Genomic DNA, 15,834 nt, shown 5'->3' with positions numbered 1-15,834 from the left:
CTCCTGGTAAGTGTCACAAGTGGGGTGAGGGAGACCCCAGTGAATCCCTTGGTGGTTTTTACTATCCTCTGTCTGTCCGATGCCTTGCTGCATCTGTACCATGCAATGATGCATTCAGACGGGACACTCTCGATAGTGCTCTTGTAGAAAGTTGTTAGAATGGGGCGGGGAACCTCACATGCTTCAATCTCCCTAGAAAGTGTAGACACTGCTGTGCCTTCTTGACCAATGAGGAGGTGTTGTGGGTCCAGATTAGACTGTCCATTTGCACACCAAGGAACTTTGCTCTTTACTCTCTCCATAGCAGAGCCATTGTTCTGCAACGGAGAGTGGTTGACCTGTGTCTTCCTGAAGTCCACAATCATCTCTTTTGTCTTGTCCATGTTGAGAGTCAGGTTGTTGTTTTCACACCATTTGACAAGCCTCTATACCTCCTTTCTGCGGGCCAACTCATCATTGTTGCTGCTCAGCACTGTGGTACCATCAGCGAACTTGATGATGCGGTTTGAACTGAATCTGGCAGTGCAGCTGTGAGTCAGCAGAGTGAACAGCAGCAAACTGAGCACACAACCGTAGGGAGCACCAGTGCTCAGCGTGATGGAGCTTGAGATGTTGCTGCCAACCCAGACTGATTGGGGTCTTTCCAGCAAGAAATCCAAGATCCAGCTACAAAGAGGACCACTGAGTCCCAAGGAGGACAGTTTACCCGCCAGTCTCCGAGGGATGATCGCGTTAAACACTCTTTGAAGTCAATGAACAACATCCTGCTATATAAGGCATCATTTTCTATGTGGAACAGGATGGAGTGGAGGGCTGAGACTATGGAATCATCAGTGCACTGGTTTGAGCGGTAGACAAGCTGCAAAGTGCCCAATGTAGTTGAAAGATGGGATTTTATACGATCCATTACCAATTGCTCAAAGCACTTCATGATTATTGAGGTCAGTGTCACTGGGTGATAATTGTGCTGTGTTTTGGGCACCAGACTGCTGGTGGCTGCCTTGAAGCCTGCAGGGACACTGGACTGTGGCAAAAAGGTATTAAAGATGTCCATAAAAACCTCGGTTAGCTGAACCATTTGATGTCACATCGTTCATTGTGTCAAATCACTCCTAGAAGGGATTCGGCCTATCAGGAAAGGAGGCGTCACTGTCATTGGTGCGCAAGGTGGACTTATAACTTCTTGTAGTTTGTATGCCTCGCCACATATGTTGTGTGTCCTTGCTGTCATAAAGGTGTGTGTGATTTTTCTTTGCCTTTCTGATGGCACAGGAAAGTGCGGCTCCTGCTGACCTTAGAGGTTGTCCTGCCCCCCAAAAAGAGCTGAACCACGTAAGTGAGGCCCCACTACATGCTCTATAGGAGAACGTAGACCAACTTTCAGGGGTGCATGTACTTCTTGCGGGCATTTTATCAGGTAATTGTCCCTAATTCTTGTCCTGTCATTTGGACAGTTTTTGAAGTAAGCAGTTGCACAGTTGCTGACCTTTTTTTTTAAATCATCCAGCCATAGAAAAAGAAGCTGTAAAATAAATCAGGACAAGAAGGTCTGCGGTTGCTGGAAATCCAAAAGATGCTGGAAGAACTCAGTAGGTGAGGTAGCATCTATGGAAATGAATAAACAGTCATTGCTTCGGGCCGAGACCCTTCGTCAGGAATGAAGAAGGAGAGTCCTGAGGAAGGGTCTCAACCTGAAATGTCAACTGATTATTCATTTCCATAGATGCTGAGTTCCTCCAGCATTTTGTGTGTGTTGCTGTGAAATAAATACATGCAGTAAAAGACACCCTAAAGAAAGAAGCCATGATAGATATTACATTTCCACACATATTCCATTTTGAAGATGCTCATTCTCCAACAGTAACTGCACATAATTTCCAGTACCCATTGTTCATCGCTTCCCACACCCACTCTACATATTCATCATGTTGAGTTTGAACTCCAATGTTGTCTCCTTGGGGGAACCAAGTGTAGAGTGTAGCAACTTTGGACAATGTCTCTACCCATTCTGCAAGGTTGACCTTCAGCTACCAGCTGGGTGTCAACTTTGAACCTCTAACCTATTCCTATTCTGAATCCTGCCCCCTCTACTATGCCTACAGAGTTCAAGGAACAGCATCTCCTCTTCCCCCTCTGCACATTACAGACTTCGAATTCAACAATTTAAAATAATCATCCAATTCAGCCTGATCTCGCATTATCTGCAGTCTTTTCTCTCTCCTCTCTCTCATTTCATTAATCTTGCTGCTCCGGACAGGGTTTCTGTTTGCTGGCATTTACTCAGCCTTTCAGCCAGTATCATTATTCAAACTCTCCTTATTTCCATCCTACCTAGCTCTTTTCCTTCTGTTAATTCCCTTTCCTTTCTCCTGCAAACTTTCCACGATTTGATGACAGGTCAGTGATCAGTTAACCCTGTTTCTGTGGATGGTGGCTGACTGGCTGAGTACTTCCAGTACTCTGTCTTTTATTTCAGGTTTTGCATATCTCTCGGATTTTGCTTTTGGCCCTAAAGTACATAAACCTTTATACTGAGAGTTGTGCCTGTCAAACCTTGGCAGTCTGGCAATGTAATGGCTGCAAGAATGCTAATCTTCCAGTTTTCCCATGGTATTACCAAGGATTAAAGATTAAATCATTGAAGAATGCTGCAGGAAAATTGGGGAAAGTAATTATATAGGAAGTTTAGAAAAAGATTTTATTTTAGTTTTCCATGTAGACCATAAGACATAGGAGCAGAAGTAGGTCATTTAGCCCCTTAGGCCTGCTCTGCCATCTCACCATGGCTGATCCCGGATCCCTCTCAACCCCATACTATAAGACTCCATTAACACTTCTGAACTTCTAATTATTAATAAAATAAAGGAGATTAATATAAAGACTGTTCAACATTTTCAAAAATCAATCTGATAATACAGAGGTTCTTGAAATTCCAATGTGCTTTAGAAGTCAACGTGTCTTAACATGAAAAACACTTATTTAAAACACAAAATTAGCAAGCTGGAATCAAAAGATTTCTGTTAGAAGAAGATATCAAGTGATATTGTAGAATTTGAAGTACAGATCAGCCGTAATCTCATTGAATCGGGAATAATTCAAAGGGCTGAGTAGTCCACACTTTTTCATCTGTTCCTATTGATGAGTTCTGCAGGAATGCATCCAATCAAGGGTTGGAACTCCTAAATGTGGTTTTATTCAGCTTATTCTGCAATATTTGGATGTCTTAACTAGGATTAATCAAGGGAAGACGCTAGATTTTTTAACAGGATGCTTGCTCTCTAGTGTCTATTGTATTCGAGTACAATGCATACCACTTCCTTTTCAGAATTTCAAGGTGACAACAATCATCTCTAAGAATGAACCTGGTTAACAGTTTAATAAAAGAAAACGTAGGAAATTTAGCAACCATATTGTGTAATAAAAAAGAAAGCCCCACAGGCTTTCATGCAAGATGGGCTGCAGCATTAATACCAGATGCAAAAGAAAAAGCAGCTGTATTCAAAACTGCTGGCAGCTCCAAACAATGTTGTCTTTTGGTGGAGTCATCGAATAGCATTTCTAATGGATCAGATGGACTAATGAAAGTGTAGGATATGACATGTTGTCATGCTCATTAAATTCCTTTGGAAACTCCATTGGAAAGCTTAAACCACAATCAGGATGTGAACAGTAAAGCTGATGAGGTTGGACTATTAACCATGGAAGTAAACAGAACTTGAATCTGAATCTGTCTGAAGGGATGTAAGTGACTGTTCTGTAAACGAAAAGCAATTCTAAAACCTGATCCTTGTGAAACTTCCATGACAAACCAACTATCAAAGCTGAAACTGTAACAGCTCTATTCCTCTATACAAAGAGGGCATTATTGTAATTTTGTATTAAACACTTTTGTGAAAGTAGTCAAAAATTTCCCATACACAAGTGTTGTGCCAAAGTTGGTAATCCATCCTTTTTTTCGTTCAAAGCCTGGCTGTAGAAATATTGGAATGGGTGTGTAATTTGCTTCCAGCAGCACCCATCTCTATTGGAAAATGTTGAAATATAAATGTAGCCTTCTGTTTTCAGAAATCCGATTTCTCATTGTTCAAATATAGCTAGAACTGTTGCTATAGGGTCTGCTGATAGCATCAAAATCCTTTTAAACTCGTGATGGGCACAGATATGTGAAGGGGCAGATGTCAGAGTCCATAGTGTCATGGGGCAAGACTGTGGCTCTGCATGCACTGCATCAAACTTTGCTTCTGTTTTCCTTCCTTCTTTCCTTTGAAAGTAATCAACTATGCCTCTGCACATGCCCCAACTTTTGGAAATAGAATCCGAATTAATTAAAAATAAAATCTCTGCATTTTCAGCTTCTCAGAAGGTTTTGTTGGCTTTTGGCAAGTTACTAAAGAGTGTAGAAGTAAAGAGATCTTATGGGTTTGATGCCGTGTTTCTATCTGGGGAGCAACACTACTTGCATGTTCCTACTATACCAGAATATCATGACTCCCAGATTCAGAATTAGATAGGGTAATAACACTAAATCTTTGAAGTAATTATGTGATTTCAACTGACAATTCAGCTATATGCTGACCCTGTTGTTTTGATGGGAAAATTTTATTAACAGGCCAACCATTCCCCAATAATACATATAGGGAGAGTCAACCACACAGAATAGGGTCCTTTGGCTCATCATGTCCATCAGATACCCATCCATATTAATTCCATTTACTGAAACTTGATCTGTATGTTATTGAATAGTGCAGATCACATACAACAGTGTAAAGGAGGCCACTATTCATGTTGAAAAATAAATTCTGCTGCGGGGTAAACATTCCTTGTTAAAATCTCTGGCAGCAAGTAAATCAAGCAAATGGTAGGCAGGAGAATCAAATCCAAAATGGCAATCAAATTTGATTTTGTAAAAAAACAGAATCTCACTTGATAGGCCACATTTGAGTTCTTATTAAAGCTAAGAATCTCGCAGTTTTCTGAAAATCCAATAACCACATGGAGATATTGATGTCAGGATGTGAAATTTCTTCAATGCTTATTGTGAGAGCAATTGTCCTTTAATTGTTCTATTAGCAAGTTTGAGGTCATGGAGCTGACAAAATTGGTTATTTAGAGCTGTTAGATAATAGGTAAATAATTGCAGTTTATAATTGCACTTGGAATTCATTAAAAGATGAAATCAGTATGAAATTATTGTAATTCATACACTGAATAGTGCTGTATTAGCTGTCTATTGCTGTTCAGAACCAATCTAATACTCCTTTCATTACTCCCAGTTTACATTTTTATAAAGGTGTTTACTCAATGGATTGTGTTTATGGACATTTTAACCGCAATACTCAGGAATAATTGGTCCAAATATTCAATTTTTTAAATAATCAGGTCAGAAATACAGAGTGGGTCATAATTGTAGTTATTCCTCAGTCAAATCTTTCCAGTCATCTTAATGCATCTTAGTTGGTTGCAGTTTTAGACATAAATCAAATGACATCATTCTCTGCATGGTAAATTAAGTCCATTTTGTCTCAGCGAAGTCCATTATTCCTGGGGAAACTAGGTTTTTAGCAAAGATTAAGCAAAGCAATATTCCCACGATCTAGCATTTTAAGTGAGCACATCAGTTTCTGGCCAATCAACTAGACCCAGAGATGAATGCAGCTGTTTAAAATAAACATTTCCACTTGTCCCACCCACATCAACTCCTTTGACTTTCTGAGTCCTGATCTTCGTATTTTCTTCAGTGTCACCCTAACTACATATCCTTAAGCAAGGCATGACAGTAGCAACACTGGTTCACTGTGTACCAGAGATGTCCTATCAGCTTAGTGTTAAAGAGATTCCTCCCAATGCAAATAACAGAGGCTCCTTGGAGCTCATATTTCAGGTGCAAGGATTGTAACCTGTATCCCCCGAGTACCTAACAATAAGAAGTAGATCTGAATCTCAAGGTCAATATTTTTATTTTTAAACAACCCTTTAGCATTGTAGATAATAAGTCAGGTAGTGTATTTGTTATTACTGATTACCAGATATCTTGTATGAATGATGACTCAATTAACAAAATGTCTCTGAAAATTTGCTGTTGCTAGTTGAGTTTCTGTAGTATTTCAACTTGAAAGTTATAATTGACTGAAAACATTCTCCTTGGGCTTTGATAAGTTAGCTTAAAAGCCATCAAATACTGTGATTAATGCGTTTATGTGAGATGGGTCAAAGGCATTACTGTGTCCTTTACATAGAGTTTGAACTCTTTTGCAGTATTTAACCTCTAGCACTTTTCGGCAATTGGCTCCATATGTTCAGTGTCATAAACATTTAGATAGAATGCTCTGAAGAAAGATCAGACCCTGAATGCAGAAAGGACAAGGTTGCCTTTAAATGGTTGGGAAGTAAAATAATGGCTAATGATTCCAACTTATCTATTGTTGCCAGAAATGAAACAGAATTACAGAATTATTTTAGTTAAAGTTTAAAATTTTAAAAGCTGTTACATCCAATTCTGTTGATCTTCATAGATTGATTTAACATTTACTGGGTATTAACAATGCACCTAATGATCCAATAATCATGGTTGGCAAGCACTCCCTGGTGTCATTTCCTTTACTGGGAATCTACAGTGTGTGGAATGTCAGCTTCTCAGTTCCATTCTACTTCATAGATTTAAGGTTTCTGTTGTGTAATTATGGAAAAGCCACCATCAGTTTAAAGTTAAATTAATCAGGAAGTATAACCATCTTGGTTATAGTTTTGGGGGAATGTATAGCACACAAAACTCAACAAGGATGGAATGATGCTTTCAGTGTTAGTTGTGGCATTGAACGTGTGCTACTTCGCAAGTCCACAGTTTCTACTCATTGTTTGGGATCCTTGACCGGCTGGACAGGGACTGTATTCAAGGCTCTGCAGGGCTACTCTTTACCTTAAATATATATTTTGCTTGCCCATTGGCCAGAGATGTTGAAAGTCAAGAATGGAGTATTTTTATGCTCAGGAATCCATGGTGACTGTCAAATGTATCAAGCAGCTCCAGCTGTCCTTTAGGCTCCCGTAACTCTGTCCCAGATCTATTTCTGCATGACCACCTGAAGATCTAATGACTGAATCTTTGTTAAGTTTTTTTTCCATTTCCCTTACTAAGTTCAGTGTCGAGCACTTTTTAATTACGTGCTTAATCAGTGTCCAACATTTTTTATTAAGTGCTTTCAGGTAACTTTTTAATCTACTGTATAAAGAGGTTACGAGTTCATGTTGCTTTTGTTTTTGCTGCACAATAAGAGACACATGTTCAACAAGGTTGGTTGTATCTGCCCAACAACCTACTTTATGCTTAAGCTCACAAAACTACTTCCCATTGCGCCACTTCATAGCAACTGCCCTTGTATATTCTCCGAATGAGCCTGCCTTTGTAGTATCAGTCTGCCTCAGGACATAAGTGTACACCTATTTCAAATAGTTTAATTTTATTAGATGCCTCACTGTCAATAAATATTCATTCACAGTTACAAACACTGATTGTGCAATGTAGTATGTGTGTGGTATGCTGCTTCTTAAATTTGGTTCCATTAATTTCACTGGAGTTCAGCATGCATTCATGATTACATTTAGCAGATATAAAGGCAATTTTCTACCCTCAGAGTTTGATCTTAATTAGCCCTGCCACCAGAGACAAAAGCACAATCTGCTAACTGCCTGCATGATCCAATTCAATTTGCCATTTTCCCTTGAGGCCCCGAAGATATGGATTAGAGCACCACCCATTGGATACTGTTCAGTTATTAAGAGAAAGACTGGCAGAGTCATTCACATTGATCAATCTTCCTATTCAGATTTTCCTTCTTCTTTTATCCCACTGACTCAGTTCAGACTTTTCTCACCAGAGTGCCAGCAGTTTGAAAAATTCGTTATTCATAAAAACACACATTACTTTTTCCTGTTGTTTTGGTAAAATTACTGTTTTAAGTGTCCATTGATTACCTTACGATGTTTGAGGTGTGTATGCATAGGCTACTACATTGACGGAAGATCAAAATATCTTTTTTTCTACACCAGAGTCCAAATCAGTGTGTTTTCATGCCTTGATCGAGCATTCTGGATTCTTAATCAAGGACGCCCACGATTCCAACTCGTTATGTACTACAGCAGCCATTGTTTCCTACAGCTGAACAAAGAACTGTTGTAACTTGCTGTAGGAGTCACTGTAGTTAGTCCACTGTTCTTCTGATAATTAAAATTATAGGGAAAATGGAGAAGAGAAATGACAATCAAGTTGAAGAAAAATTTGTACTAATTTAAGGATATATCTAAGCAAGGTGTCAAAATAATTTTCATTAAAATGTATATCAAAAATTTTAAGAAATTATTAGCAAATGAAAAAACTTTTACAAATGACATAGAGTTGAGAACAATTACTTTTAAATCTTTAATTACACCACTGAAAATCTGTAACTCATGCTTATATAAATATAGTACTGAATGGGACAACACTGATTTGGTAAATTAATATATTGTTGCTCAATCTGAGTGCAACTTGATTGGTTAACAATGCTATTTTTTTAGAAAAAAGGATAAATGGCAATTATACCTCTAGCTGGCTTCCATCGCTGTAGCTGGTGAATTTTGTATGAAACTGGTGTCAAGTGCTATTATATATTTGCAGTGAAAAATAGAAACTTGTCCCTGGATCTCCTTGTCGAGGCACAGTCTGTCTTTAATCATACTTTTCATCAGTACATTGAAATTTCGGTTACCAAGGACAACATCATAAATAAATCTGTTTGTTGAGTTTTACTTGCAACTTCCGAAGTTTGTGCACTTCGTGTGAGTGAGCAAGAGAGGTGGTCGTCTGTGGAAATTTATAATCATTTATTACATATGTGTGAAGCGAAGGAGGAATAAAAGCGTGAAGGCATACATCCATAAACTGGGGCAGAAAGCCTAAATGAAAACTGAAGTGAATTTCTGGGTCTTGTCACAAAGTAATGAGAAACTAGGGCTTTTATTCATAGTGGCGGAAGATACATTTGCTCTCAATCTCTTTTTAGCAGTAAATGCTTCACTGATATATCACATCAAATTTGAACAGAAATATTTGTGCTCTACATTATAGCGAAGCTTTGGGAATTACTACATGGTTGGATAGATTCTGTGAAGGTTTATAGCATGTATGGTCACAGTTATTATATTTAATCATAATTTATCTAATTCATTGTATTTTGCTCAGCTCAATGTGACTTAAAGTAATGTTTTAGGCTATGAAAATAAGCCCTAGTGCTGCAGTTTTATTGAAGTAAATTGCAAGTAATAAAGAATACTGTATTATTTAAATGCACTTTTTATTGTGTGTTGATTATTTGAATTGAAGCCTATTCAACAAAATGAGAAGGTGGGCATCTTTAGAAGGGAATCCTGATGGTAGTTTTGCAAAAATAACATTTTTGCATCTGCTCCAATTAATGGCATGTACTCTTTGGCATGAATGATGTGAATTTATCAGAATGTCTATATAACAGCACACAGTAGAAGCTTCTCTCTCCAATTTGCAGCAGACCTGAAATTTGAACTGTCTAAAAGTTGATTCCAATGTATAATCATGAAGTTCTGAATTGACAGACACATGAAAATAATGCTAATTTGGGTGGTGATTTATAGCTGCGGATGTGCATAACCAAAATGATGGCAACCTTCCCTTTCTGAAGCAAATTTAAATGTCATTAAATGACCTGAAAGAGTGTTATACTGCTCAGAAACTAAAATTGGGTTTAAGGAAGTTATGCAGGAAAGAAGGTTTATCAAAGTGGGAAGAATGGTAAATTAATATAGAAAAGCCAAATATAAGAATATCTGGTTCAGCATCTATTCTAAATGTATAAATCTCTAAATTTAAATAAAAAATACTTCTTTCCTTAAAAAAAAATTGAGAATTAACATTTAAAACAGTTTGCACATTTGTGCTCTACAAAAACATGAATTTAAATCACTCCACTTTGGGGAATATAACTTTACTTAATTAGATAAATCTAGATGAGACTATTGAAAGAACCAAGCTGGTTCAGTTTGGCCCTTGTAGGGAAGAATCTGCTATCCTTCCTCAGTGTGGTCTATATACAGTATGTCTGCAACGTAAAGCAATGTAGTTGATTCTAAACCATTTGCTGAAATGACCAAATAAGCCACTTGGTTCAAGGGCAGTTGGGATGAACAGTAAGTGCTTGCCAGCACCAGCTGCATGTTATGAATTATTTAAAAAATAAATTCTTGGATCAGCCATATGGAGTTTTTTTGCTTAGATAAATGTAAGTAATACATAATTTGAGTATCCAGGTAGTGAATGTCTAGAAACAACTGAATTATTGATCTGTCACTCATTAAATCAAATGAGTGTTGTTAATTGGAATATTTGCAAATCAATGATGCATATTTCCTGTTTCTTTTATAAGTATTTATTGAAGTACAGAAATAATGATTTATGTCAAAGGAATGCCAGTGTCTTAAATTGTGGCTTAGGTGGACAGTGTACTGTGGGGTGAACAATTAGTGTTGTGACTCTTGCTAGATATTGTAAAATTAGCTTAACAATCTATGTTATAAGAGTGAAGGCATGTGCTTGATTTTCCCAGGAGTCCAGCCGATGTGACAGTAATAATGAGGCACACAGTGTGTTAATGAACTTGATAACAGTTGAAGTGGTTTTGCTCATTTCTGGACTCTTTCTCAGAAATAGTGCTTATAGATGGAAAATGGCTTTCTACATATATCATATTGTTTTTTTCAGACTCTACAGTGCTCTGTGGAGGGAATGCTGAGAGCTACAGAGGAATCCTACATGTATTTTTTTTTACCATGCTATAATGTGGAATTGTAGGAGAGTTCCTTCTGTCTGAAATGAAGAGAATGCATAAAGATTTTCCCAAGTTACAGTATCTCCTTATTTACCTCAATTTTTCCAGTCACATTTGCACTCTTGTCATTAATAGAATTTATTTAAATCTTACATCCATCCCACAACATGAGGAAGTTAAAATCGTTGCATTATGACTCTCTTGCAATGTACAGACATGTGAATTTAAGCATCTAATAGCTTGTAGAAAGAAGTTGTCTCATAGCCTGTTGGTCCTGGCTTCAATGCTGTGGTAGCATTTGCCAGATGGAAGCAGCTGAAGCAGTTTGTGGTTGGGTGACTGGTGTCCCCAATGATCTTCCAGGCTTTCTTTCTGCACCTGCTGCTATAAATGTCCTCAATGGAGGGAAGTTCACATCCTCAGATGAGCTGGGCTGTCTGTACCACTCTCTGCAGTGCCCAGTGATCAAGGTTGGTGCAGTTCCCATACCAGGCAGTGATACAGCCAGTCAGGATGCTCTCAATGGTGCCCCTGTGGAAGGTTTTGAGGATTTGGGGGTCCATGCTGAACTTCTTCAGTTGCCTGAGGTGGAAGACATTAGAAGTTCATTGCCTAGAATTTGAGTATAGTGTCTTCTCTTCAGATCCTATTCCTATCCACAGATTTTTGACCCCATTCTACAGCAGGTTGCTTCGTAATATATCTAAATGACAATGAGGACTTCATTTTGCTAGTGCCCTCTTGTACACTTTTGTGTGTACTTTCTTGCCCGTTGCTGAATTACTGATGTTGCTGTTTAGCTTCATTGTTTTCACAGGTTACTGTGGTTGATTAATCTTTTGATCTGGGCAAATTTATTTAAGGCGAGGAAGCTGGAGGGATGATTACTGATGTTTCTTTTTGTAATCTGTGCAAAACAATTCTGGGTGGTGCAGGCAGATTTTGACTGTATGAACCACTTTTGTAATCTCTTTTTGTGTTTCTATAGCTGGCTATGATGCAACCAGTTAAGGATACTCTCCCCTGTTAATATATAGAAGTTGGTCAAAGGATCACCAATGAACTGGTGATCCAAATGTTACTAGTCCTTTATAAGCCTTTATAACCCTCTAATTATTTTGCATATGCCAATGCATTTTGCAGTCAATTAATTAGTTTTGAGGTGTGGTTGCTGTTCTGCTGTGGTTAGTGCAATCAGTTTATGTGTAGTAAGCTTCCGCATCAGTAACCTGATAATGACCAGGCAATCTCCTTCGGTGAAGCAGAGCGCGAGATAAATATTGGCCTTGTGTAAGGGGTTAATGTGCCTGCCCTTCTTTGAGGCATGGCATTTTTGACACTTTGAGAGGGGAGTTAAGACCTTGGTGTGAGTTTACTTATGATTGAAGGCACTTCCAGCAGTGCACTTTATACTCTGCAAAAACACCAATGCATTTTCCTGTTCAAGATTGGAGCTTTAACTCATGACCTGACTTGGAGATGAGAGAGCTGCTAGACTGCTGAGATACAAGAGACCTGCAGATCCACTGGTTGATGAGGAACTCTCGTAAATGCTGAATTATTATTACTACCATTAATTAAGACAATGTTGCCTTTTGATTGATTGAATGTAAGTTGCGATCCATCTTGACCCAGCTAAATGAAAGCATCAGGAGCCTTGGTGTAACAGTTGGCTGTTCTCCTTAACTGGTCATACTTCCAATTCATCCAAGCTTTGCAGGGGTACACACACTCATCTGCCATACATGGGCAAGTAATTATTTGTTGGCTAGGCACTAAGTAAATGTGTCACTTCCAAATTTCAGAAGGGTAGTCAATGAACAAGGGTTAATTTAAAACAACAATGATAAGAGAAGCAAGGAAGACTGCAGATGCTGGCAATCTGGAGCAACACACGAAATGTGGGGGGGGGGGGTTATCAGCATACCAACAGGTTAGGCCGCATCTGGACAGTTAATACTCTTCTGGAATGGAAAGAACGAAAGAGGGGAGAAGCCAGTATCAAGGGGTTGGGGGCTTGGTGGGAGAAGGGTGTAGTGAGAGTTGGCAGGTGATAGTTGTGTCCAAGTGAGGTGGCGGAAGTTAGATGGGGGGGTGTTGGGTATGATGTAAGAAGCTGGAAGGTGTGAGAGGTGATAGGTGGGAATGCCCAAGTGCTGAAGAATTTGTCGTCTGATAGGAGAGGGCAGCGAATCATGGAATAAGGGGAAGGAAGTGAGGAGAGAGGACTGTGTGGGTGATGGTCAGATCGAGAGGGTGAGGAAGAGGAGAAGGAAGCAGTATGAGTGCTGGAATGGAAGTGAAGTTAAAATGGCTGGACACAGCAAGATACTGGCTGTTACAGTGGGCTGAGCAAAGGTGCTCAACCAAGCAATACCTTCAATCTTCACCAGTCCAAGTGAAAAGAAAGTTACAGAAAGAGGCCGTGGCCAACAGTGAGAAATCAGATTCAGTTGTAGTCTGAGATTATAGATCCTATTCCTCTGTCTTCCCTGCTATCCAGAAATGGGGTGGCACTGTAACATAGCTGTTAGCGCGGAAGACTTTACTGTGCCAGCGGTAAGATTGGTGTTGGATTTCTGCCACTGACTGCGAGGAGTTTGTACGTTCTCCCGTTGGCTATATGGATTTTCTCCGGGTACGCTGATGTTCTCCTACATTTTAAAGACATATGGTTACAGTTGGCACCAGAAGCATACCAACACTTGTGGGCTGCCCAGTACAATTCTAGCTGTTTTAATTTGATGCAATTACCATATTTCACTGTATGTTTTGATGTATATGTGACAAAGTTAACCTTTTTTCCAATCTGATTCTGCCATTTATAATAAAAATCCAATGATAATAACCTTAATTCTTTTGATAATTATGAGATAATCTGCAGATGCTGGAAATCCAAGCAGTACTCACAAAATGCAAGAGGAACTCAGCAGGTCAGGCAGCATCTATGGAAAAGAGTAAACAGTCGATATTTTGGGCTGAGACCCTTCATCATCCTGAAACATCAACTGTTCACTCTTTTCCATAGATGCTGCCTGGCCGACTGAGTTCCCTCAGCATTGTATGTGTGTCACATTTTGTTGATGACAAATCTAACTTTACACTATCATCCAAAAGCAATAATTGTGCTTTTAACTCCTAGGGAAGCAAACAGATTTTGCTATATTAATGAAAAGTCAATATTAAACTAAATGATCATTGCTAAAAAAAAGTCAGTTTTGCATGAGTACAGTTGATGAAAGGAATTTGCCTGATGATAATGTTGTGATTGATAGTGGCACATTTAACTTCAGGCAATATATATTGAAATTCTTTCAACTTGGATGGAACAACTCAACTTGTGAAATACACACTCTAACGTAATTCACTATATATCATGCCTGGTATTTTGCTGCTGTTTATGTGTGTATAAGTATTTGGAAAAACCATCTGTTTCTCTGAGCTAGGGTGAAAATAATGTAGCCACTAACTGTTTTCAACTGTTACACATTCTCACTGAATTTTGTGAAGTTCCAGAATGAACATATTTGCCAACTGAAATGTCTAAATAATGATATCCACCATATCACCACACAGAGAACCTAAATTAATTGCCCTCCCCAATAATTACAAAGCCCACACACTAATACTCATAATTTCTTTGTTTCCTACCTATTTTAAGGAGGGCTTACTGTGAGGATTTCAGCTAACCATAGGATAGAAGGAAATGTGGCTAAACAGATCAAATTGATTTAATTAGTGTTTCCATTATATATCTCCACAAAAAATGGTAAAGGAGAAAGCTGTATTCACCATACAGTGCAATAGAACTGCAACAAATCTGGACATTTGAGTGCTGGCAGAATGGTTACTTAGGCAGGAAAAACAGATGGCTTGAAATATATAATAGTTTATGTAATTTAAGGATTAAATAGTTCTGGTCTGTTTTTAAGCAGTGTACATGCTTCCCAAGCTAGGAAAGTGAACAGGATGTCTGCTAGCCAAATAATCCTGGGGGCAAAACGGGAACATCTTGGTACACTGGGTTAATAACTTAATATTAATGGCCATTTACCAGTGAACAATCATGAAACCAAGCACCCAGTTACTGATCAAACAAACAGCTTCAATTCACAAACGAATTTTTAAATTAAAAATTTAACAATTTGGTGAGAAATGTTTATCAGAAGGCTGCACAAAGACTACCACTGTATGACTGGTTCCTGAATTTTGTCTATATTTCTTGGTCATTAGGACTTCCTGTAGATTGTAATTTATAATACTGTTGAATATTTGCTCTTGCTCCTCCTCCCAGTTAGAGGTTTTGTAAACATTTGAAAAATGTGTAGTGGCAAGAAACCATGTTGATAATTATGTGGGCCTGCAATTTTCGAATCCTTTCAAAATTTTTGGTGATGTTATGAATAGAAAAAGCATCAGTTTCCCAGGATGCTAGGAGATGGTTACACTCCTGACCTAACTCAGTCGTTACAGCTTTAACTTCCTTAGCTACCCTACCTCACGTAATTCGTTTATCTTATTTTAAAGAAATAATAAAATATTTTATTTTAATATAATGAAAATGTGAAGGTCTGCTGCCAGATAAGTAAGTATAAAATCTTTATGAGAAAATGACATGATGTGAGATGAGGTGAATTGTATTTAATTCACTAATCATCTGAGGTGTAATATTGAGTTTCACCGCGATCAGTCAATATAGTGCACGTCCTTCCAAGCGTTGAACAATCAGGAAAAATACTGGAGTACTTTTGAATGTATTATATAAAATATGTGATTGTATTAGATACTCCAGTCCTTAAAATGGGTCTTATACATTATGTGAGATTAAGTTTCTTGATTATAGAATTATTTTTCATCATTTAAGGAGCTGCCAGTTCTTGTTGTCAACATTGATAGCAATAATACAACTCTCAATGGAAATGCATGATATAAAATATTTGTGATATGGTTGTACTGTATAAAAAAAAACACCCATAATACATAATGTGCCATCCTTTTG

The sequence above is a fragment of the Mobula hypostoma genome, chromosome 12 (genome assembly GCF_963921235.1).
Source record: "Mobula hypostoma chromosome 12, sMobHyp1.1, whole genome shotgun sequence".
Taxonomy (NCBI): Eukaryota; Metazoa; Chordata; class Chondrichthyes; order Myliobatiformes; family Myliobatidae; genus Mobula; species Mobula hypostoma.
This window is presented reverse-complemented; position numbering follows the sequence as displayed.